We start from the raw sequence: 24,210 nt of genomic DNA, 5'->3' as shown, positions 1-24,210 counted from the left end.
TCCTGCTGTTACCTGAATATTCAAAAAATTGTGTGTGTGTTTGTGTGTGAGTGAAATATCTGTTAGTAGTAGAATCAATCGTTCTTGCTTTTGAAACCTGAAGAACACTTTTAGGTGCTGGGCAAGTCCATGGTTGGGTCATCCCCTTTCTTCTAGGGGAAGAGGTAAAATTGGTTTGTAGACTAGAATGGAAAGAACAGCCATGTAGAGTTATAAGATCTTGGTTAGAGCCATGGGCTCAGCACTTGGTGGCAGGGAACCAGCTTCCTTATTTGTAAAGTGGAGACAAGAATATGGGGTTTTGTCAAGATTAGACAAGGTAATGTGACATGCTCTGCAAATGTTACAGAACTATGCAACTACTAGCTTAGAAGACACTTACCTATTGATAGAGTCAAACATAAAAATAGAGCAAGTGATTGCTTATGTCATGTAACTTCAGTAAGACAGGGAAGGCTTGATGCCCCACACAACCTTGGTCTGCCTGCGGAGCCTGAAATGCCTACTTAAGAGGGACCTTTTCCTTCCTCAGTTGAAGACCAGGTTTAAACACATGCTTTTTGGAGAAGGAGTATCATCAGTTTACATTTAGCTTAGAAATAAAGACTGGATTACTGTGTTAAGGGCAAGTTTTTATAGGGGCGGTGGGGCTGAAGTAAACCTTGTATGCTGCACAGTTTGCCCCAGACAAGCCTTGGAGAAGGAGGATGAATTTGGTGCCATTTGCATTGTTTAGTCATTTCAGCTTAGGTTGGTCATGAGAAAGGAAAAAAGCAGGTCCTTTTAAAATTCTGTGCCCAGTATCTTGCTCCCTAGTTTCCAAGTTGGAACACAGATGGTAAAAAGCAAGAAAATGAGATATCAACAGACTTGTTATTCTTGTACATACAATCGTAGGCAGATGATTGCTAACTAGAAAGAATATAAACAGATTATTTACTTTTAGGCCTAAGCTGGACTATACAATCCACATGAATTGGATAGTTGGTGGAGTTACCCAAATAATCCAAACTCGGTGGAACACTTTTTTGCCTTATCTGGATACTTCTCTGACTTTTGGTCTGAATGATCCAGACAGTGATCTCAATTCTTAATTCATTTTGCATGTGTAGTAACTAATACACAGCTTCGAAATAAGACCTGTTTTGCGAAAACGTTCTCAGAAGATATTTGCTTTTCTTGTTGGTGAGAAATATCGCTGAATGCCCATGATTGTCCAGTTTGTGCAATTAGGATGATCCAAGCATTAAAAAAAAAAATTACTGGCAAATAGTCAATAGTATATAAGATGTATCCTACAAAGGTGTTTGAAAATATTTGTGCCTTCTTGCTATGGTTGGTTTGCAAACATAGTTACAGAGGGAGGTACAGGTGGATTTTAAATAAATGGCAGAAACGACTGCGTAAATACTCACTAGTGCTTTGCTCAGTGAGAAAACCCTTATTAGATGCAGACTACAACTACTGAGACCTTCATGTCATAGTCATCAGTAAGCCTCTCTGTTTATGTATTGCCATTAGAGGTCATATACAAAACAAGTTTAGTAGAAAAAGCCCTTGTTTCTGTGGCACATTCTAAAAATGAGGCAGTAAACTTGAGGTTGAAAAGCCAACATGAACTGTGATCAGTGTATTTTAATTCTTGGGAGCTTCATAGAATAGAATTTCAGGAACTGCTTGGATGGTGGAGGAAAATGGATGATTGGTTAGGAAACTAAGCTCACAGAGAAGTAGGGGAGAAATTAAACAGAAGAGAGAGAACACTGTAAGAAACAGGTAAGGAAGAAGTGTCAGAAGAGACCAGAGAAGTAAAACTAGTTTAGATTTCCTGGCAGGCTTTGGCACAGATATGAAGCCTTTTAAACCAAAATAAAAGACTTGGTATCAAGGTAAAAATCGCATGATGCCCCCTTGATCAGGTGATCAAACTCAGAATCATTAAAAGGGGGACAACTGATATCATATGCCTCCTGATGGGATGCAGTATGAAGTGTAGAGCAACACCTTAAAGGTATTCTTGCCAAAAATGTGTGAGCTGAATCTAATCAACCCTTTACACCTAACCTCCAGCTTATAGGGAATACTGAGGGTGAAGAAACAAGCCAAAACTATCATACTCCCTCACATCAGAAAGAATGATAATGTAGGGTATTATTGCTTGGTTTCTTCATATCATTAAAAAATATAGATTGACTTCCTCAGAAAGAGACTAAAGAGAGACAATAGCACATCTAATATATGAGCCTTAATCATATCTTGGTTTTAAAAAAATCAAAACCCAGCTCTGAAAGACATTTGAAGAACAATTGAGGAAGTTTAAATACGGACTGGATATTAGATGGTATTTTGGAATTATTATTAGGTGTGATAATGGTGTTAGAGGTATGTAGGGTAGTGTCCTTATTCTTGAGTGAGGAATGCCATGATGTCTGTAATTTACTTTCAAATGCCTTTTATACACAAATACAACAAAATTGTAAAAATTGTTGACTGAGAGGTGGGAAAGCAAGTGATCACTGTATTATTCTTTGAATTATCTCAGCATATTTGAAAATTCCTTATGAGGAAAAGAAGGAAAATGTGAACATTTCCTAGACTTATGAATAGAATAATATAATTTTATGATGAACTTAAAAGCTCTAAGTTTAATACATTTAATGAACTTTTAGAAAATTTTAAAACTTTCAACTTTTGAATGAGATGGGAGTGGATGTGAGGATGGTAGACATGAGGAGGCCAGGGAAGAGAAGTTGGCCTTAGTCCAATTGTGAAATGATCAGGGTCCAATATAAGAAGTAAATTTAAAGATGAAGAGATTAATGCAGAGGCTTTTGTGAAGAATCAGCATCAGGATTTGATTATGGGCTGTTGTAAAGAAAAAGATGGTGATGAGTTGGAGTATTCTGAACTCCCTGGCTTCAGCAATCAGATAAATGTGCTCTCTGATTGATTAACTGACCCTTGGAGGGGAGGATTGTGAGGTAAAGATGAGTAGCTACATCTTTGTTTTAACCAGTTCCATCTTTGATTGATGTCAAGAATCAGGTATTCTTGAATATCAGTCATGGAGTCCAGTGCTGTTTTAGGGATGAAGTGAGAGAGGATTAATGGAGAAAACTCAGTGGTCAGTGACTAGACTTAGTGATGATAGTTAAATTAATAAGAACAGAGATTGTTTTGGCTTGGATTATAAAGTGGAACGAGGAGGAATAATGGGATTGGAAATATCTAAAGTGTTTTTCACCTTGATGGAAAGTGTCAAGATAAAGGGGGAAATACCTTTCCTATTGTAGAAAGTGATGTTTCATCTTTCAGAGTCCTAAAAATAATTTCTTGTTCTTAAGATTATATAAACTGTTGATTTCTGTGTGAATCAGGCTGGGTACAGGCATCACTAAATTCACTTTAAAGTATTAAAAGAATAGAAATTAATCTAATAGAACGTACAGGGTGGCTAAGAGGAATTGGTTTCTTGAATGTAAATCAAGTTTAAAGTAGCTGAAAAGTCATAATTTTGGCAGAGATAAGTATCTGTGCTGTCTGCAGTAAACAGTGGTATGCCATATATATTTGAAAACATTTCTGAGATTTTGCTCAATGTATAGATCAAATTAGAATTACATTTCTAGGGGTTATATTTACCAACTACTTTCAGTATAATCTCATGTTTTCATGTGCTTAAAACTTCAACATTTCCAGTCAAGTTTTCATCTCTAGGGAGAGGCCAAATTTCAGAAAAATACCCCTCAAATCTATTTTTGCACCACAGGGTCATCGAATGTGTGCACTTTTTCCATTGTGCAAGGGTGTCCTTTATTTTAAACTGGTTCTCTTAACAGTGACTAAATTTGAGATTTATTTGGCATCTGAGTGTTTGGTTGTTTCAAACATGTTTTATTTATTGCCCAATTACTGGAAATAAATGTTTACAGTGACCTAATGATGTCAGATGGTATAAAAAGACCTTGTGTGAGAGGTAGGGTTCAGAGTCCAGCTTCCATGTTGGGTGTGCCATTGCTGCCTTGAGAAATCATGTGCTTTTTGTTCATTGTGGAAACATGCCCCTTAATTAGACAGGAGTTACAAGATGAGACAAAAATTCAAGTGCCTCAAGACTTTCCGATTGCAAGTGCCAAAAGAGCAGCAAATTCCATGTATAAATACCTGAGTTAAATAAGGATAGAAATACTAGAAAACCTGAAGTAGATGTAAACAGAAGAGAGAGGGTATTTTTAGTACAGCACTCTAGCACGGATAAAGATAATCAAATAACATACAAACCCACTTTGATAGTTGGCAGCCATAAAATCCCCATAATGATTAAAAAAAACCCATAGGTACAAGACGTACAAACTATAAGGTATAAAATAAGCTATAAGGATATACTGTACAACATGGCGAACATAGACAATATTTTACAATAACTATAAATGGAGTATAAACTTGAAAAATTGTGTACCACTATATTGTATATCTGTAACATGTAATACTGTATAGCAACTGTACTTCAATTAAAAAAGTACAGTTTAATTTACGAAACCATAAGAAACACTCTAAGATTAAATTCTCTAATGTATATTCTATAGGAGAAAACAAGCTTTATGTGGATTAGGAAGGAAAGGACCACTTCTTGATGTGAAATCCTGATATCGTTGGAAAAACCTTTCTTTCCTTTAATTACTGGTCATATAAATTTTAAGCCCTGGGGCAAAAATTGAGTTAAAATGACATGAGAACAGTTTGGGATCCTCTTAGAGGTTCCAGAAGTTGTTCCAGCAGTTCTTTTTGGACAGGAAGAATAGAAACAGAATGGGCCACTGGAGAAAAAGATTCTTTAACTGGAGATTGGTCTCTTTTGGCAGACAAATTCAATAACAGCCTCAAGCTCTAAACCTTAACACTGGAACAACATACACACACACACAATTCTGAAGGGCCAAGCAGATGCACTTTGCTTTTGTTTTAAAAAACTGTAAAAAAATAAACATCATGGAGAAATTAACAGGAAAGTGTGAACTCACTGAAGTGGAAAAGTAACTGAACTACATGGCTGAAAGTACTTTTTTAAAAAGTCACAGGACTTTGAAGAAAAATATTTCCTGGTTTCTACCACACAGAAGCCAATGAGAAAGTAGAGAAACAGATGCCTGTCAGTTCCACACAGCAGAAAAAACAGAGATGGATAAGTAGAGATGTAGCTGTAGATATGGGCTGCAGACTTTGCAAATCTCTTCTCAGTGATGGAAAAGGAATTTAGTGCTCAATTAAGGGATCAAGGACATGAAGTTCTGCTTAGAAACCTTTTCTTTGATTTCCTCAGACTCTTATCTGCCCTGATGATAAGCATTACTGGGGTGAGGCCTGAAGCTATGATGAAGTACCAATTTTATCCTGATGGGAAGATAATGCCAGCATGGTTGTAACACTTTCACTCTGGTTAATTCCCTAAATTGAGTCCATAAACTACATAAATAGATGAGAAGTCTAAACAAAGAATAACTATAAAACATTTTACCAAAGGCTCTTGGCCTCTTGTATCTGTGTTATCCCTTATGTGGGAAGGAGAACTGAGTCATCCAGGCTGGGTCAACAGTGGGTACAGGTGTGTATGTGGCTCTCTTCTCTTCCCCGTTTCCCCAGGCCACATGCTCTTGGGGTCGGGGCCCTCCAGGTGAACTTGGCCTTCTTGCAGAGGGGCTGCTGGACAGTGATGAGGGAAGGCAGGGCCAGAGCCACCAGACATCTGCCTTCTCCAGGAGCAGAGACCCCTGTGGGGGTGTGCTGATTGCATTTACTGAAGTTTGGCCTCCTTCAGGTGGAATAAGTCATAAACACCAGGCACTTCCTATGCCATCTGGGGTTTACTTCAGTATCCTACTCAAATAGTCCTTTGGCATAATCTAAGAAATATTTGACTGTTAGAGAGTCTGGTTGTCCCCAGCAACTGTAAAATGGCCATCCTTGCCAAACCTTACCTGTATCAACAGCAGAGGGTGTCACTGAAGGTGTCACATGCATCGTAGTGATAGGTCTTGGACCTCTGCAGTGTCTATTGGTTTTTCCAGCTGCCTCTGCCAGATGGACTTTGTGCAGGGGCCCTTTTCCTTGGAGTTGAAAAGGTCAATAAAGACAGGGATAAGACCCAAAGGGGAAACACACTGCACATGAAAGAGAACATGTCTCCATGTCACTGGGCTTCTGCCAGTGGCAGGAAGAACCGCTGGTTTTACTTGGATTGAGAATGTAGGGCTGAGACATTAGGATAATCAAAATATAGATTCTTAGAACTGAAGTAGAGTACTTAAGAGAATGGGTGATGACCCAGACATTACCCTTCCTACTGCCTAATATGGAGTCTTTACCCAGGCCGATGTCTTCTGGGCACCAAAGAGGCTGTCAGCTTCAGGTGTTCACTTACCCTGACCCGTTTAATAGGCAAGCAAGTTTATGTTTCTTTGGTCCTCTCAGATGTTTTTCATTTTATTTATGATAAAGGCAGTGAAAATGCCTTTATCATGACATGGAATATCAAATTTCCATATTTTATACCTCTAAGGCTCACTGAAATAATATACCTATTAAGTAGACTCCTGTTTTTTCAGAGGAGTAGGCATTGAAAATAATCATGGGGCAGTTCAGAGTGGATGCATGTTGTGTCACTTCTGATGTTGACAAAGTGGCAAGATTTTGTGATCATTACATTTGAAGATGAGAGTTCTGAGCACGTTGGAAGTGGTTTTAAGGCCTGTGACTTGAACTGATGGCTGGTTTAGGCTCTATACGTTACAAAAATGTTTGAAGAGTCAAAGCTGGTATTTCTAGGATCTGATGTTGTTTCTTGGCTTTGTCTGCATTACCCCTTGGAATTGAGATTTGCTAAAATGAAGTGGAATCATCTGATTTGCTAAAAAACAAAAAACAAAACAACACAATTCTTCAGAACCTGACCCATAAAGTTGTAGTGAAAAAAGCAACATTACCCTTTGTTGAAAGACAATAAAAGGATTCCCCAACTCTGCCCTGCACCTTCCCCCACAATGATGATAAATACTGTATTTTTATTCCTCATCCTCATTCCATTTTTTCTCCTTTTGTATATAAAAGAATTTATAGGGCTTCCCTGGTGGCGCAGTGGTTGAGAGTCCACCTGCCAATGCAGGGGACACGGGTTCGTGCCCCGGTCCGGGAAGATCCCACATGCCGCGGAGCGACTGGGCCCGTGAGCCATGGCCGCTGAGCCTGTGCGTCCGGAGCCTGTGCTCCGCAACAGGAGAGACCACAGCAGTGAGAGGCCTGCGTACCGCAAAAAAAAAAAAAAAAAAAAAAAGAATTTATATATGAAATTGGATATTGTTTCAACAAGATCTCTCTTTGAGACGGTGCATTTACTCTAGTGATACTGCTGTTGTGCAGTTTGGAAACTGGTTTTGAAGGAAGTGTTTCAGAGCCAGTTAACAAGCTGCACATGAAAACTAGTCTTCGATTTTCTGCAGCTCACCCATTTAATGTATTCTCAATGAATCCGAAAGCTTCTGATGCTCAGTTCAGCCTCTCGTGAGCTGAATGCCACCATTGAGGACATTTAAAATAACATGTATTCAGCCCTGAAGAGAATTCTGAAATCCGGACAGAGGAGTTCTAAATATTTTGAACAAAGACAGCAGTGCTTTCAAGATGACACTTTGGAGAGGACTGGCTTAGAGTGTGCAGGCTTTGATGGAGTTGAGAAAATGGTCTGACGGCTCTGTGGCTTTGGGGCAGGCATCTTAGTAAGGCCGTGTATTTTTGTAAAATAGTTGATAGAGAACATTCACATGTATGGCCTTACCTGACCTTCAAAACAACCTCATAACAAGGAAAAGTAGGTATTCTTGTCTCCCATTTACTTAAGTGAAACTTGAGGCTCAGAGAGGTAAGGGGACTAGCTTGTGTTGGTATTGCCAAGATAATAGCTCTTTTTCCACTTTGGCAAACTCACCATATCTCTGGCCCTTGGTTTCTTTATTTTTCAAATAACTGGTTTGGCTGAGAAGACTACCAAGGCCTCTTTTAGTCATGCAGTCCTCTGACTGTGATGATTTTGATGTCTCTCTTCTTTTCTGCAATCTTAGACACCACTGATACTCACATACGCACAGGATCTGTGGATAAAGCAAACTGTACAAACCTCGAATACAGTCAGTACCTAGAAAGATCTTTCAAATCCACCCTGACTTCAGAGACTCAAGTGTTGGCTCCTCTAAAAAGCATTTCAATCCTTCAATGCACATTGCTCTTTCCTCCCGACCTTTTACTGCATGTCGAATCCAATCAGACCATTTTGAATTTAGTTGTTTTAAAGTTGATGATTTTGTGCCTCTCTTCTCTTCCCCACAAGCTTGTGCTTTGCATGAGGACAGGGCCACTTACAGACTGAGCTCAGTACTGGGCACAGGTGAGTCGTCAGTAAGTATATTAGTATTAGTCAGTGTAGGCTAGGTTTTGCTGCAGTAATAAACATTACAAAAGCTTACACTTTGTATGCACTATATGTCTAACAGGTGAGCAGGGGGGCTCTGTGCTACACATCTCTCAGGGACTCAGGCTGATGGTGGTTTCCACCATGTTACTGCTGTGCTATATGGAATACATGACCTCTCAATTCTGACAGCAAGAGAAGTCTTAACCCCCAATGTGACTGTAATTGGAGATAGTCCGTAAGGAAGTAATTAAGATTAAAGTCATAAGGGTGGGGCTCTGATACGATAGGATTAGTGTTCTTGTAATAAGAGTTAGCAGAGAGCTCCCTCTCTTCATCATGTGAGGACATAGCAAGATGGCAGCCTCTTATAAGCCAGGAAGAGAGTCCTCACCAGAACTGGCCATGCTAGCACCTTGATTTTGGTTTTTGACACTCCAGAACTGGGAGAGAAAATAAATGTTGTTGAAGCCACCCAGTCTCTGGAGTTTTGTAATGGCAGCCCAAGCTGACTAACAGAGTAAGGGACCAGAACATGTGGGGAAGCAAGTGATTCTTTGGTGAGCAGTAAATGTTCCCACCACAAGTGGCAGAGCAGTGGTCAAGACAGACATGGTTCCCTGCTCACAGGGAATTAAAGAAACTTATTAATATGGCTTGTGGCATTCAGTTTTTCTATACTACTTGCGACCAAACCACAGGTAATTATTAGTTTTGAGTTCTTTGGATGAGATACCAAAAAACTGAAAGCTTAACCAAGTGAGGCACGTGTTACAACTGACCTAGTGTTATGAGGCCTCAAATGGGTTTTTGTTCCTTTCAGTATCTCTGTGCAAACAAAAATGAAACTGACAAGCAATGAAGCTTCATAGAACGAATTTCTCTCAATACAGTTCTAGAAATAAGCACTGGGGAGAATAGGCCTTATGTTCATCATTTGTGAGTGATCTGATTGCTGTAGTAATAACCATGCCATGCCTACATGCCTGTCTTTATTTCCTCCCTCATCTTGAGTCTAACTTTATAAAGGAAATATCCTTGGTAATGGAAGTTTGGATAAATTTCATGTTTGTACCATATAGTACTAGGATTTATGATGTTATTTGTGTTTTGCTGCAAGGAAAGGCTAGCAGGAATTATGATGTTGGGATATAATCATGAAAAAACATAATTCTTTTTGCAATTTAAGAATAGCAAGACACATACATCATAGCTTGCTAGACTTGACTGTTGAAATACTCAAATCATTGTAGAGGTGGAGAAAATAGGCAGCCCAAATTTGATCGTTTATTTAGAAAAGATGTCAAGTAGAATCATAACTTTCATGCTTAAGAATTTTTTCTCCTTTTATGTTACTTTAAAACCATTTTTGCCTTAGTGTAACTTTAAAAATACTGTTTCATAAAACTAAAGTAGTTGTCTGGAATTCCTTGAAGCCCATGGTTTGGCTTCAGCAGGCTTTAAACAAATACACTGTCAGAAATCAATGTGGATACATTTCCAACAGTTAATGCCCTAGTCACAGTAGATACTTTGTAAAATCAATACCCTGAAATATCAGAGGATTATGGTTGTATCAGATACACCACATGCCTAACATTGTTTTAATTACTCTAATAAAAGAAAGCTGGGTGGACTTTAAAAAAACAAAACAAAAACAACAAAAAAAAATCTTGCCTGTAAAGAATGTTCTGCTCAAGCCAAAGCAAATTTTTTACAAGTTCTTTTAGAAAATCTGGAAGTATTTAAGCGTTTTCCTCTTCTTCTTATGAGACAATGCCTGTTACCCTGCCAGTGCTCCATCGTACAATATTCTCCTTTATGACAACAGACGTTTAGAACAAGTTGACCAAATATGTTGCTATAGTTGCATTAGTGATAGGGTTCAGAGATTTGGACCCTTTTTCTCATTGGCACATAGACATGAACATATTTAATGTTCTGGTATATGGACGCTGAAGAGTTCTCATGAGGTTTTCTAGTTTGATTTGGAGCCATAGTTGGTCCACAGGCTGGAGGAGGACTGTTTTGCTCGGAAGATGGGCAGAAGTCATTTTGCCAAAGTGGAGATGTGTTTATATCACAGCGAAAAGATTAATAGAAACAAAGAGGCCCTGTGACAGAAGTTTGGATTAATTGTTACATTACATACAGGGAGAACTTTCCCCATGAGGGTCCTCATTCTGGTTTTTATGAGAAATCCCAGATTTTCAAAAAATGGGATTCACATTCCTCAACCAGATTCATAGAACTGAGGGTGTAGCTTCTGTTTCCCAGAATACCTCAAGGCTTTGTGCCAGAACATTGGAATAAGGTGCTTCTGGGTGGGGGTAGAGGTGAGCATGGCAGTTGCACACTTGGAATAATTTATGGGACACCTGTGCAGAGTGGTTTGCTCAACCATAATGTGACTTTAAAATGAGTCATCGCTCAAGGCATGGAAAATCTGTGTCTCTATGACTGTCTTGAATAATTTCTGATATTTTGCCTATTGTTAATCATCTATTCATTATAATTCTTATAATTTAGAAAGGAGCCATTTAAAAGCCATGGCTGTTTTTAGAAAGAGCTGCCTTTTTTTGTGTGAATACTGCCTAGCGGGAAAGGGAGAGGGTATGAAGCAGGGTCCAGAAGAGGAGGCCCATTCTGGTTATCACTGATCAAGTTGGTCCACGTCATGGTATGATGTTAGGACTAGGAAGCATGTGGCAGCAGGGAATCTACTGTATCAGCCTGGCAGGCAGGGAACATTTAAGGAACATGGAGCTTCACAGGTTGCCCTCACCCCTGCTCTAGAGTCTTCATAAAATCATAGAATCTAGGTGCATCAACGAATATTTGCAATTAGTCTATCCTTAAAATTTGATTGGTGAGGAAGCTAAAGTCCAGAGATAAGTAAATTTGCTTCACGTCTTGTTTTGAGTTTATGGTAGGTAAGGGCCAAGACTGAGGCTTTCTGCTTCCTACTCCAATATTGTTTCTACTATTCCATCCAGGCTCTTAGGTCATTTCTCCTGGGTGTGGAGGATTCACAGGAAACCATTGCTGTCTGTATAAGTCAGCTTGGGCTGCCATAAAAAATACTATAGACTGGGTGGCTGAAACAACCAAAATTTATTCTCATAGTTCTGGAGATTGGAAGTCTAAGATCAAGATGTTGAGAGATTCAGTTCGTGGTCGGGCTCTCTTCCTGGTTTGTAGATGGCCACCTTGCCACTGTCTTCAGATGGCAGAGAGAGAAAGGGCTCTGGTCTGTCTTCCTCTCCTTATAAGGACACTAATCCTATCACAAGGGCCCCACCCTCATGACCTCATCTAAACCTAATTACCTCCCAAAGGCCTTACCTCCTAATATCATCCTGTTAGGGGTTAGATGTGAATTTGCATGGAGGGGCACACCAACATTCAGTCCATAATACGAGCTGAACGTGAAAGAACAGATACATTCGCTGGGACATGTTTTAGGGAGTTCCATGTTCTGCGGTGTCTCGTGATTGCACCATGTATGCTTGGGAGTAGATGCAGAGTAGGCTTCACTATTTTGGCTTGATGGTCTTGGTCCTCTGGCACCAAGACATGGCATATGACAAGAAGGATATTGATGTCCCCAAAGTGAAATCATCTGCTGCTTGAACATTGATATTAACTGGTTGACTTATTGTGATACCGTGTTGTCCTTATTGAGTAGAATAAGAATGAAATCCAGATAATCACAAACTCTCCACAGCATTTACTCCCTGACCATTTTCTACCGGTCATAGCACTTTTGTGAAAACCTGAACATTTTTAGCAAAATCTTAAGAATATCGTGTTTCTTCTTAAGTATCTAGAGCTAACTTATTTTTTTTTTATACATCTTTTCTCTGTAAGTTGAATCTGGGACACTGTATTATATTGAGTAACTGTTAGATTACTTTGTCATTTGTTAAATAAGCCCGGATTTTTAAATGAGGGACCCAGAGGAAAGGGTCTAATATTGACTGTGAGCCATGCATGTCTGGACATGTGGCTGTCTCATGTAGAATCTGCCTCTATGTATTGTCTAAGTTTTGAGAGCTCTGTGAAAATGGACATTTTTAGTTCCATTTTATAGAGAAAATAGGCAGAGAGAGGTTGAGAGTTTTGCCCATGGCCATGTAGGTGATGATGGGTAAAGTGAGGATTTGGACCCATGTTGGTCCAACTTCAAAGACTATGCTCTTGTCATTTATTCAGTTATGGGTCATCTTTACACTGCTTTTCACTGGGCCCACAGGGGACAGAATTGTGTGGGAAGGTCAATTTCACAGTCATAAGGCACTAATTCTGCCAAACATGGAGATGCCTGGGAGTTTGTTTTGTGTTGGGACCTCTCTTACTGGGACAGCATTTGTTGGGAAAGAGATCATTTGTGGTGAACTTCAAAGCCCCCTTCTGCTAGTCATGTGAGGAGAAGTATAGCTAACGGGCCTTTAATAATTATCCAATTTTATATTTTGGTCCTCTATTACTGATCATGTTGACCTTAAATATAATTTCTTCCCTTTTTCCCCCCATGAATGATGTACTCTATCCCAATAATTCTTACTTACTTTTGAGGGGAAGTACCAGATGTAGAATACTATACTTTTTGTTTTGTTTTGTTTTGTTTTTTTGTGGTACGCAGGCCTCTCACTGTTGTGGCCTCTCCTGTTGCGGAGCAACAGGCTCCGGATGCTCAGGCTCAGCGGCCATGGCTCACGGGCCCAGCCGCTCCGCAGCATATGGGATCTTCCCGGACTGGGGCACGAACCTGTGTCCTCTGCATTGGCAGGCGGACTCTCAACCACTGTGCCACCAGGGAAGCCCAGAATACTATACTTTTATAAAAACATACTCTTTTCTTCCTCTTTTTCCTCCTCTTTATCAATGTTTCCGTGTTTGCCACACTGCCTCAAAGATGTCAAATATCTCACTGGAAGCAATCCAAAACTTTTGGGAAAAGGAATGGTGACCTTTGCTTTTCCCTGTCTCCTAATTTTGATATCCAACTACAGATTGACTCCCAAATTGGGAGAATTCTCCATGGCTTAGCTCCACCTCATTCTCTGACTTTCCCCACCGGCTTGCTGTTCCTTTGCATTTGGCCTGCCTTCCTCTGTCCTTCCCCCACCCTGGCCCTGGGGTCTCTTCCAGTTGTATTAGGTATTGGGCTTAGTTAAAGCTGCTCCATCCCTTTGGAATCTCTCTCCGCAGTCCAGCCGTTGAGTCACTGCCTTGTTTCAGTTCTTGCCTAAACACAGCTCTGCATACTCTTGCAAGAAAGAGTTGCAATGCATCAGCCTCTCTTCTTTCATGTTTTACTTTGGTGCAATCTCTAGGAGCATTTTAAAAATCTGTATTCCTTTAACATTTTAGGTTCTGTTTATTTGTTTCTTTGGTTCTAGCGCCTTAATCTCTTTGAGAAAATGTTCTTTATTCAAACTCAAAGTACTTTATACTTCAATGTATAATGGTTCCTGATAACAAAATAAAGTGAGCTACATACATGTGATAAGGATAATTTGTAAGAGTACTTCAGTATTAACATTTTTAAATGTCTTAAGTAGTGGGTCCTTGACATGGTGGCCATCTTCATGAAGTGACCCTTCTACTACTGAAATATCTGAACCCTTTTAAGAAATGTATCCTGAGAGCCTAACAAATTGGCCAGCACTGTACCACTTGATAGGTTGCACCCACACAAGATATAAGCTGAGGAGGATGGTGCAGATCCAGCCCATGCTCTGCTTACCAAACACTATGTCCTGGTGCAGAACACACCCCAAAAGATCACCTTCTTTTAGGCCCTGCACAGGGCCTGATGGGGTAAGGTCAACCATGCTTGGACATGCATCATTTAATCTCACCACAATCCTTTGAAGTTGGGATTACTGTCCCATTGTCTCAGGACTGGTCAGGAGAGGCTGGATAATCTGTGGAACATCTCATCAGAGAGAGCTGGGGTTTAGATCCAGGTGTAATGATTCCAATCCAGTACTCCTTCATCTTCCTTGGAGAAGATCCACTGGCCCAGTGTAGCAAACGTTCTTGAAATGAGGATATTATAGGTACCAGTAATCTTAAGGTATGAAAATTGAATCTCTTGAAACCACACTCCAGTGTTTATCACAGTCTCTTCAAGCAATTGTTCATCTCTGAAGCAACTCCAGTGGTGAGTTTTTAACTGACAAAAAATATAAGCCATGATAAGTTGAAAACTGATCATTCCAGCTCATATATTTATAGGGAGATCTAAAACCAGTTGTCATCACAGCTTTATTTTGAGTATCAGGAAAGTGGTATGGTGTTTTAAAACTGAGGATTTGCAAGGTAAGTTTTTCAGATAAGTCTGCGGATAAGTGTTCTCAATCAGGTCAAGATTTAGAAGAGTACAGTATCTTGCAGTCTGTTAATTCTTAACAATGTTTAACAACGGCTTTTACACCATTGCTTGCAATAATTTTTTGTTGTAAAAGTCAAACCATGAACGTTCATGGAGTAATTGTAATGATTTTAAAATAGTCTTACCTTCTGATATATAGTGCTCATACAGGTATGCAGATAGGAAACGTCGAGTTATTTTCATGCACCCAGTCTTCTAAGAATCATGGTGATTAAATGGGCTGGGAGTAGCTCTATTTGTTTTTCCCTTTTCTCTCTAGTTTGCATGAGTCCTCACCTCTCAGGCTGGGGTGAGCATCTCTGGTGATGTTGATTTGAGGGACGAGGTGTGAGACACAGGAGATGGGTAGGAATGCATCTGCCCAGACACAGTCCTGTAGAGATGTGAGAGCAACAGAAGTACTTGGGGTTTCTCTAGTGTGTAGTAATTTGCATTTCCTAAATCAAGTAATGCAACCTGTCAGTGTATACTGAGCATGGAACCCTAGACCTGGCAGAAACCCAAAGAGTCATCTACTTCGTACCCTGAGCATTCCTGAGAGATGGTCCTCCAGCCTCCATTCCCAGAGAAGATATTGACCTCTTCCATTGTTGAGGATTATTAACTGTTGAAAAGGTCTCCTGCTTAATGAGTTGAATCCTTTCTTCCTGTGATTTGCAGCCTTTAGTCCTGCTAATACCTTCACCATGCAGCTAACTTCAAACAACAAGTTTGTTTAACATATCTGAACTCCGCCATCTGTCTTATTATCTCTACTTTCTTCAGTTGATACTCACAGGACCTGGTCGCCAGAACCTTCCTTGTTCTGTTTGGACACCTCTAGGTGGGTCATACATTTGCTGAATCCTAGAAGGGACATGTGGGGTTAGAGTGTCCCCTATCTGCAGCCAGAGGTTGTGGGAACTTTTTGAGGAGCTTTATCACATTGATTGATGGACAGGATAGATTTTTCTTTCTGACTTGAAATAGCTAAATATTGGGTTATAAAGTTAGCACATTTCTCCTGGATTTCTAATAAGATATGCCTTGCAATGAGAGACAGGCTTTCTCTGAAAATGTGGTGAGTGATTCACATAGGAGAAATTCATTTGTATTTTTTTGTCTGTTTCTTTTGTTTTGTTTTTTAAATTTTATTTTATTTATTTTATTATACAGCAGGTTCTTATTAGTCATCAATTTTATACACATCAGGGTGTACATGTCAATCCTAATCTCCCAATTCATCACCCCCCCCCACTGCTTTCCCCACTTGGTGTCCATATGTTTGTGCTCTACATCTGTGTCTGTTTCTGCCCTGCAAACCGGTTCATCTGTACCATTTTTCTAGGTTCCACATATATACGTTAATATACGATATTTGTTTTTCTCTTTCTGACTTACTTCACTCTGTATGACAGTCTCTAGATGCATCCACATCTCTAAAAATGACCCAATTTCGTTCCTTTTCATGGCTGAGTAATATTCCATTGTATATATGTGCCACACCTTCTTTATCCATTCATCTGTCGATGGGCATTTAGGTTGCTTCCATGACCTGGCTATTGGAGATTGTAAATAGGGCTGCAATGAACATTGGAGTGCATGTGTCTTTCTGAATTATGGTTTTCTCAGGGTATATGCCCAGTAGTGGGATTGCTGGATCATATGGTAATTCTATTTTTAGTTTTAAAAGGAACCTTCATACTGTTCTCCATAGTAGCTGTATCCGTTTACATTCACACCAACAGTGCAAGAGGTTCCATTTTCTCCATACCCTGATGGAGCCCATTCTAACTGGTGTGAGATGATAACTTATTGTACTTTTGATTTGCATTTCTCTAATAATTAGTGATGTTGAGCAGCTTTTCATGTGCTTCTTGGCCATCTGTATGTCTTCTTCAGAGAAATGTCTATTTAGGTCTTCTGCCCATTTTTGGATTGGGTTGTTTGTTTCTTTTAATATTGAGCTGCATGAGCGGTTTATATATTTTGGAGATTAATCCTTTGTCCATTGATTCGTCTGCAAATATTTTCTTGCATTCTGAGGGTTGTCTTTTTGTCTTTATGGTTTCCTTTGCTGCACAAAAGCTTTTAAGTTTCATTAGGTCCCATTTGTTCATTTTTGTTTTTATTTCCATTACTGTAGGAGGTGGGTCAAAAAAGATCTTGCTGTGATTTATGTCAAAGAGTGTTCTTCCTATGTTTTCCTCTAGGAGTTTTATAGTGTCCGGTCTTACATTGAGGTCTCTAATCCATTTTGATTTTATTTTTGTGTATGGTGTTAGGGAGTGTTCTAATTTCATTCTTTTACATGTAGCTGTCCAGTTTTCCCAGCACCACTTGTTGAAGAGACTGTCTTTTCTCCATTGTATATCCTCGCCTCCTTTGTCATAGATTAGTTGACCGTAGGTGCCTGGGTTTACCTCTGGGCTTTTGATCTTGTTCCATTGATCTGTTTCTGTTTTTGTGCCAGTACCATATTGTCTTGATTACTGTAGCTTTGTAGTATAGTCCAAAGTCAGGGAGTCTGATTCCTCCAGCTCCGTTTTTTCCCCTCAAGACTGCTTTGGCTATTTGGGGTCTTTTGTGTCTCCATACAAATTTTAAGATTTTTTGTTCTAGTTCTGTAAAAAAAATGCCATTGGTAATTTGATAGGGATTGCATTGAATGTGTAGATTGCTTTGGGTCATATAGTCATTTTCACAATATTGATTCTTCCAATCCAAGAACATGGTATATCTCTCCATCTGTTGGTATCATCTTTAATTTCTTTCATCAGTGTCTTATAGTTTTCTGCATACAGGTCTTTTGTCTCCCTAGGAAGGTTTATTCCTAGGTATTTTATTCTTTTTGTTGCAGTGGTAAATGGGAGTGTTTCCTTAATTTCTCTTTCAGATTTTTCGTCATTAGTGTATAGGAATGCAAGAGATTTCTGTGCATTAATTTTGTATCCTGCAACTTTACCAAATTCATTGATTAGCTCTAGTAGTTTTCTGGTGGCATCTTTAGGATTCTCTATGTATAGTATCATGTCATCTGCAAACAGTGACAGTTTTACTTCTTCTTTTCCAATTTGTATTCCTTTTCTTTCTTTTTCTTCTCTGATTGCCGTGGCTAGGACTTCCAAAACTATGTTGAATAATAGTGGTGAGAGTGGACATCTTGTCTTGTTCCTGATCTTAGAGGAAATGCTTTCAGTTTTTCACCATTGAGAATGATGTTTGCTGTGGGTTTGTTGTATATGGCCTTTATTATGTTGAGGTAGGTTCCCTCTCTGCCCACTTTCTGGAGAGTTTTTATCATAAATGGGTGTTGAATTTTGTCAAAAGCTTTTTCTGCATTTATTGAGATGATCATATGGTTTTTATTCTTCAATTTGTTAATATGGTGTATTACATTGATTGATTTGCATGTATTGAAGAATCCTTGCATCCCTGGGATAAATCCCACTTGATCATGGTGTATGATCCTTTTAATGTGTTGTTGGATTCTGTTTGCTAGTATTTTGTTGAGGATTTTTGCATCTATATTTATCAGTGATATTGGTCTGTAATTTTCTTTTTTTGTAGTAACTTTGTCTGGTTTTGGTATCAGGGTGATGGGGGCCTCGTAGAATGAGTTTGGGAGTGTTCCTTCCTCTGCAATTTTTTGGAAGAGTTTGAGAAGGGTGGGTGTTAGCTCTTCTCTAGATGTTTGATAGAATTCACCTGTGAAGCCATCTGGTCCTGGACTTTTGTTTGCTGGAAGATTTTTAATCACAATTTCATTACTTGTGATTGGATTGTTGATATTTTCTATTTCTTCCCGGTTCAGTCTTGGAAGGCTATACCTTTCTAAGAATTTGGCCATTTCTTCCAGGTTGTCCATTTTATTGGCATAGAGTTGCTGGTCGTAGTCTCTTAGGATGCTTTGTATTTCTGCAGTGTCTGTTGTAACTTCTCCTTTTTCATTTCTAATTTTATTGACTTGAGTCCTCTCCCTCTTTTTCTTGTTGAGTCTTGCTAATGGTTTATCAATTCTGTTTATCTTCTCAAAGAACCAGCTTTTAGTTTTACTGATCTTTGCTGTTGTTTTCTTTGTTTCTATTTCATTTATTTCTGCTCTGATCTTTATGATTTCTTTCCTTCTGCTAACTTTGGGTTTTGTTTGTTCTTCTTTCTCTAGTTCCTTTAGGTGTAAGGTTAGATTGTTTATTTGAGATTTTCCTTGTTTCTTAAGGTAGGCTTGTATAGCTATAAAATTCCCTGTTAGAACTGCTTTTGCTGCATCCTGTAGGTTTTGGATTGTCTTGTTTTCATTGTCATTTGTCTCCAGGTATTTTTTTAATTTTCTCTTTGATTTCTTCAGTGATCTCTTGGTTATTTAGTAACGTAGTGTTTAGCCTCCATGTGTTTGTGTGTTTTACGTTTTTTCCACTGTAATTCATTTCTAATCTCATAGTGTTGTGGTCAGAAAAGATGCTTGATATGATTTCAGTTTTCTTCAATTTACTGAGGCTTGATTTATGACCCAAGATGTGATCTATCCTGGAGAATGTTCCGTGCGCACTTGAGAAGAAAGTGTAATCTGCTGTTTTTGGATTGAATGTCCTGTAAATATCAACTAAATCTGTCTGGTCTGTTGTGTCATTTAAACCTTCTGTTTCCTTATTTATTTTCATTTTGGATGATCTGTCCATAGGTGTAATTGAGGTGTTACAGTCCCCCACTATTATTGTGTTACTGTCGATTTCCTCTTTTACAGCTGTTAGCAGTTGCCTTATGTATTGAAGTGCTCCTGTGTTGGGGGCATATATATTTATAATTGTTATATCTTTTTCTTGGATTGATCCCTTGATCATTATGTAGTGTCCTTCCTTGTCTCTTGTAGCATTCTTTATTTTAAAGTCTATTTTATCTGATATGAGTATTGCTACTCCAGCTTTCTTTGATTTCCATTTGCATGGAATATCGTTTTCCTATCCCTCACTTTCAGTCTGTATGTGTCCCTAGGTCTGAAGTGGGTCTCTTGTAGACAGCATATATAATGGGTCTTGTTTTTGTATCCATTCAGCAAGCCTGTGTCTTTTGGTTGGAGCATTTAATCCATTCACGTTTAAGGTAGTTATTGATATGTATGTTCCTATGACCATTTTCTTAATTGTTTTGTTTTTGTTTTTGTGGGTCCTTTTCTTCTCTTGTGTTTCCCACTTACAGAAGTTCCTGTTGCATTTGTTGTAGAGCTAGTTTGGTGGTGCTGAATTCTCTTAGCTTTTGCTTGTCTGTAAAGCTTTTGATTTCTCCATCGAATCTGAATGAGATCCTTGCTGGGTAGAGTAATCTTGGTTGTAGGTTCTTCCCTTTCATCACTTTAAGTATATCATGCCACTCCCTTCTGGCTTGTAGAGTTTCTGCTGAGAAATCAGTTGTTAACCTTATGGGAGTTCCCTTGTATGTTATTTGTTGTTTTTCCCTTGCTGCTTTCAGTAATTTTTCTTTGTCTTTAATTTTTTGCAGTTTGATTACTAGGTGTCTTGGTGTGTTTCTCCTTGGGTTTATCCTGTATGGGACTCTCTGCACTTCCCGGACTTGGGTGGCTATTTCCTTTCCCACGTTAGGGAAGTTTTCCACTATAATCTCTGCAAATATGTTCTCTGGTCCTTTCTCTCTCTCTTCTCCTTCTGGGACCCCTATAATGTGAATGTTGTTGCATTTAATGTTGTCCCGGAGGTCTCTTAGGCTGTCTTCATTTCTTTTCATTCTTTTTTCGTTATTCTGTTCTGCAGCAGTGAATTCCACCATTCTGTCTTCCAGGTCACTTATCCGTTCTTCTGCCTCAGTCATTGTGCTATTGATGCCTTCTAGTGTAGTTTTCATTTCAGTTATTGTATTGTTCATCTCTGTTTTTTTCTTTAATTCTTCTAGGTCTTTGTTAAACATTTCTTGCATCTTCTCCATCTTTGCCTCCATTCTTTTTCTGAGGTCCTGGATCATCTTCACTATCATTATTCTGAATTCTTTTTCTGGAAGGTTGCCTATCTCCACTTCATTTAGTTGTTTTTCTGGGGTTTTTATCTTGTTACTTTATCTGGTACATAGCCCTCTGCCTTTTCATCTTGTCTGTCTTTCTGTGAATGTGGGTTTTTTTCACAGGCTGCAGGATTGTAGTTCTTATTCTGCTCTCTGCCCTCTCTCGTTTGTATTTTTAAGTTGTAAAAATCACTTTAATCTGGGAATAAAAATGCAGTTCAATAGAGTCAGCCTGTGTCCATGTGATAATGTCTCATGGAGAAGTAGAATCTTCCATTCTGAGAGAAGGTCATTCCGGATTCTAACATCCTTTTCAATGTGGTTGTCTCCAGTGTGGCCTTTTGGTGTGGAGGGGAGATTCTTTCTCTACCCTCTTTTACTCTAGATGCTTCCTACATCCAGGTAAGATGTAGTGGTACTGAGTAGTCTCTTGTGTGAGAGCCCTCATCTGGCCACAAAGATGTCTCAGGTGGAGTTTCTAGCTACACGTTGAAGTCTTGCATTGTTAAATAACTAAAGGGGCGTACATGAAACCTTGTGCCTTGTTATAAGCCTGGTTTCATCCCTTGCAGTCTGTCCTTATACTGTGCAGACCCAGTTTTGAGAAGAACACACAGTGTCTTGGTACCACCTACACTGCCATTTATTTAATTGATTTGGATGGCTTGTGCTGCTCTTGGAGGTGGACCCACAAAACAAGGCCATGGGATAAAGTGGCCTGAATCCTGTAATGAAAACCTGGTACCTTTTTGGAGGCCTGGTCAGGAAAAATGACTTATTTTTGCCTTCCCAAATAAACATTCTTGGAATCCAAGGTGAAAATTGGATTTTAACTGCTACTAAAATTTAGAGCATATAAAATCGGCAGGTGTTGAGTTTTGCTTGGTGAAGGGAAGAACCTAGAGAGTCTGTGACAAGAGTGGACTACATGGAATGTGCACTGGTGTCTTATGTAAATCTGACTGATAAAACTGGAAATAAACCATAAGCAAATTTTGGCAGTGGACTGCAACAGTAGAGACCTCTGGCCTCTCACTGTTGTGGCCTCTCCCGTTGCGGAGCACAGGCTCCGGACGCACAGGCTCAGCGGCCATGGCTCACGGGCCCAGTCGCTCTGCGGCATGTGGGATCCTCTGAGACCGGGGCACAAACCCGTGTCCCCTGCATCGGCAGGTGGACTCTCAACCACTGCGCTACCAGGGAAGCCCTTCTGTGTTCTTAACATAATCATTTGGTTTCCAGTCTTATGCCTGGAGCACTGTTCTTTCTTCCGTGCTTCATATTTCAGATTTAAGTCTTCTGTGATTAAGCTAAACGAGTCTGGGAACTACCTCAGTCCAGCCAGTGTGGGCTCTTCTTCCCGCAGGTTCTCCATTTTGTACAAGTGTTCACACTCCCTTCCCCTTTCCCCCCCTCCCCTCCTCCTGCTTATCATACGCTATTTTTGGAGAGCATACAACATCCTGTTGAAATCATTAAAAACCACAAAAACCTAAGGAATTCAAAGCTATGATGTAACAAAAACTTCATTAGCTGAACTGAGCCTTCTCTGGTTTTGTTTTACGGTTGGGACATGTAGTTACTTAGAGCCTCGTTGGGAACACTGCATGGGTAGACCTGGTGGGAAAGCAGCGCTGTCCCTGGAGGCCTGCCGGGTGATGGTGTCTACTCATTGCTGCCCTTCTTCGAGTCACCACCTGCCCCAGCTTTTTGTCCCTGAGTTCTGCTTGGTAGCCTGGGCGAGTTTGCTAATTTCCATCATTTTTCCCAGAACCACTGCTTGCTTGAATGGATGGCAACTAGTTTGTTGGTTTCCTAGTTCCTCAGGTTGTTTGCTCCTTTCTTCCACATTTATTGAGCATTTATTTGCAATGTGTACTGTGTATTGGGATATAAATAAGATACATCTGTATGTAATTAAAATGCATAGTGGAAGCAGTGGAATTGTGTAGAAAGTGCCCTGGAGTAGAGGGGATGGTTGGAGGAACTTGCTGAAATTGAGGAGAGAGGAGGCTTTGTGGTGAGGTTCTGCAGGGCTGGGGATTAAGGGATAAAGAAAGTTTCTCCAGGCAAAAGAAGAAGGAAGGGCGTTCCAGAGAGGAGAAACTTTTGGAAAGACACTTTGTACAGAAGATAAGGAGTCCTTTGGTGTGCCTGAAGAATGGATGTAGAGAGGTGCAAGGGGACAGAGAGAAAGATTGTCTAAGGTGAGAACAGGAAGGTCCCATGTATCATGCTAGGGAGGTTGCAGTCTTCAGACAGTGGAGAGTCACTGAAGGTTTTCAATCAGAGTGGTGTGATCAGACTTGTCTTTGGAAAGATGACTCTGGAAACCATTTGGAGAATCTTACAGAGACTGAGGCAGAGGAAGGCAGAGGGACCCCTTAGATCTGGGGCATGGGCTCAGCCTACACAATAGGGATGAGGAGTCAGGTGGCCCTTCCTGCACAGCTGGCCTCCAAATCCGTACACAGAGCAGAATCTGTTGTCCTAGAGCCTTCCCAACCCCACTGAGTTGGTCTAACTTCAGGATCCTGCCTCTCAGCCTCTTCTGACCTTGGTTGACCAAAAGATGGGATGGATCTTCACATCTGTCAACTCATGTTGCTCAGGTGGCCTCTACACCTGGCTCTTCTGCCTGCTGGCCTGACTTAAACCTGCCAGCACCTTTCTAGCTTGGCTGACTTCCCTGGGTCAGGCTGCTTGGATGCCTGGAGCCTTTGTCTTGTCCAGAGCTGATCTGGCTCAGCCCGTGATCATATCCTGTCCCTGCCCAAGCCTTGGTGTTACAGAAGGACCAATGGCCTCTTTAGGTGGGATCTGTGCCACATTCTCAAGGTCTCTGTACACGCCTCACCCTTACAGCTCTGTTCCCTGAGTATCCACGGCAGAGATTTCAACAGAAAATTAAACCTCAAACTTAAAAAGTTTATCTTTTATTAATTATTAAAAATTTTTTAAATTAATTTTTTAATCAGAGTATAGTTGATTTACAATGTTGTGTTAGTTTCTGCTGTACAGCAAAGTGAGTCAGTTATACATATACACATATCCACTCTTTTTTAGATTCTGTTTCCATATAGATCATTACAGAGTATTGAATAGAGTTCCCTGTACTATACAGTAGGTTCTTACTAGTTATCTATAAAAAGTTTATCTTTTAAGTTTTGAGGTTCTTACTAAGGAAAAAATGACATTGGAAAGTTAAGTTTTATAAAGTGCTCTGAACAGTGACAGGTTTTCTGAAGACCCTAAAAATGCCAAGGAGCTCTTGGAAATATGCATGTTTACTTGAGTGCGGTAGTGTGTGCTGGTGTTTTGTTCTGAGGTTTTAGAGGTCTCCCTGCCACCACCAACCCCC

The 24,210-nt window shown here is 39.8% G+C and overlaps 1 protein-coding gene across 4 annotated transcripts in view; it reads left to right on the top strand.

Moving 5' to 3' along the window:
• Positions 1 to 24,210, top strand: part of LTBP1 (latent transforming growth factor beta binding protein 1) — a 437,031-nt gene that overhangs the window by 229,587 nt on the left and 183,234 nt on the right. The window lies entirely within an intron of this gene.

The sequence above is a fragment of the Lipotes vexillifer genome, unplaced genomic scaffold (genome assembly GCF_000442215.2).
Source record: "Lipotes vexillifer unplaced genomic scaffold, Lipotes_vexillifer_v1.1 scaffold776, whole genome shotgun sequence".
Lineage (NCBI taxonomy): Eukaryota > Metazoa > Chordata > Mammalia > Artiodactyla > Lipotidae > Lipotes > Lipotes vexillifer.
The sequence above is the reverse complement of the archived record's forward strand: the minus strand, read 5'-3'. Positions and strand labels throughout refer to the sequence as shown.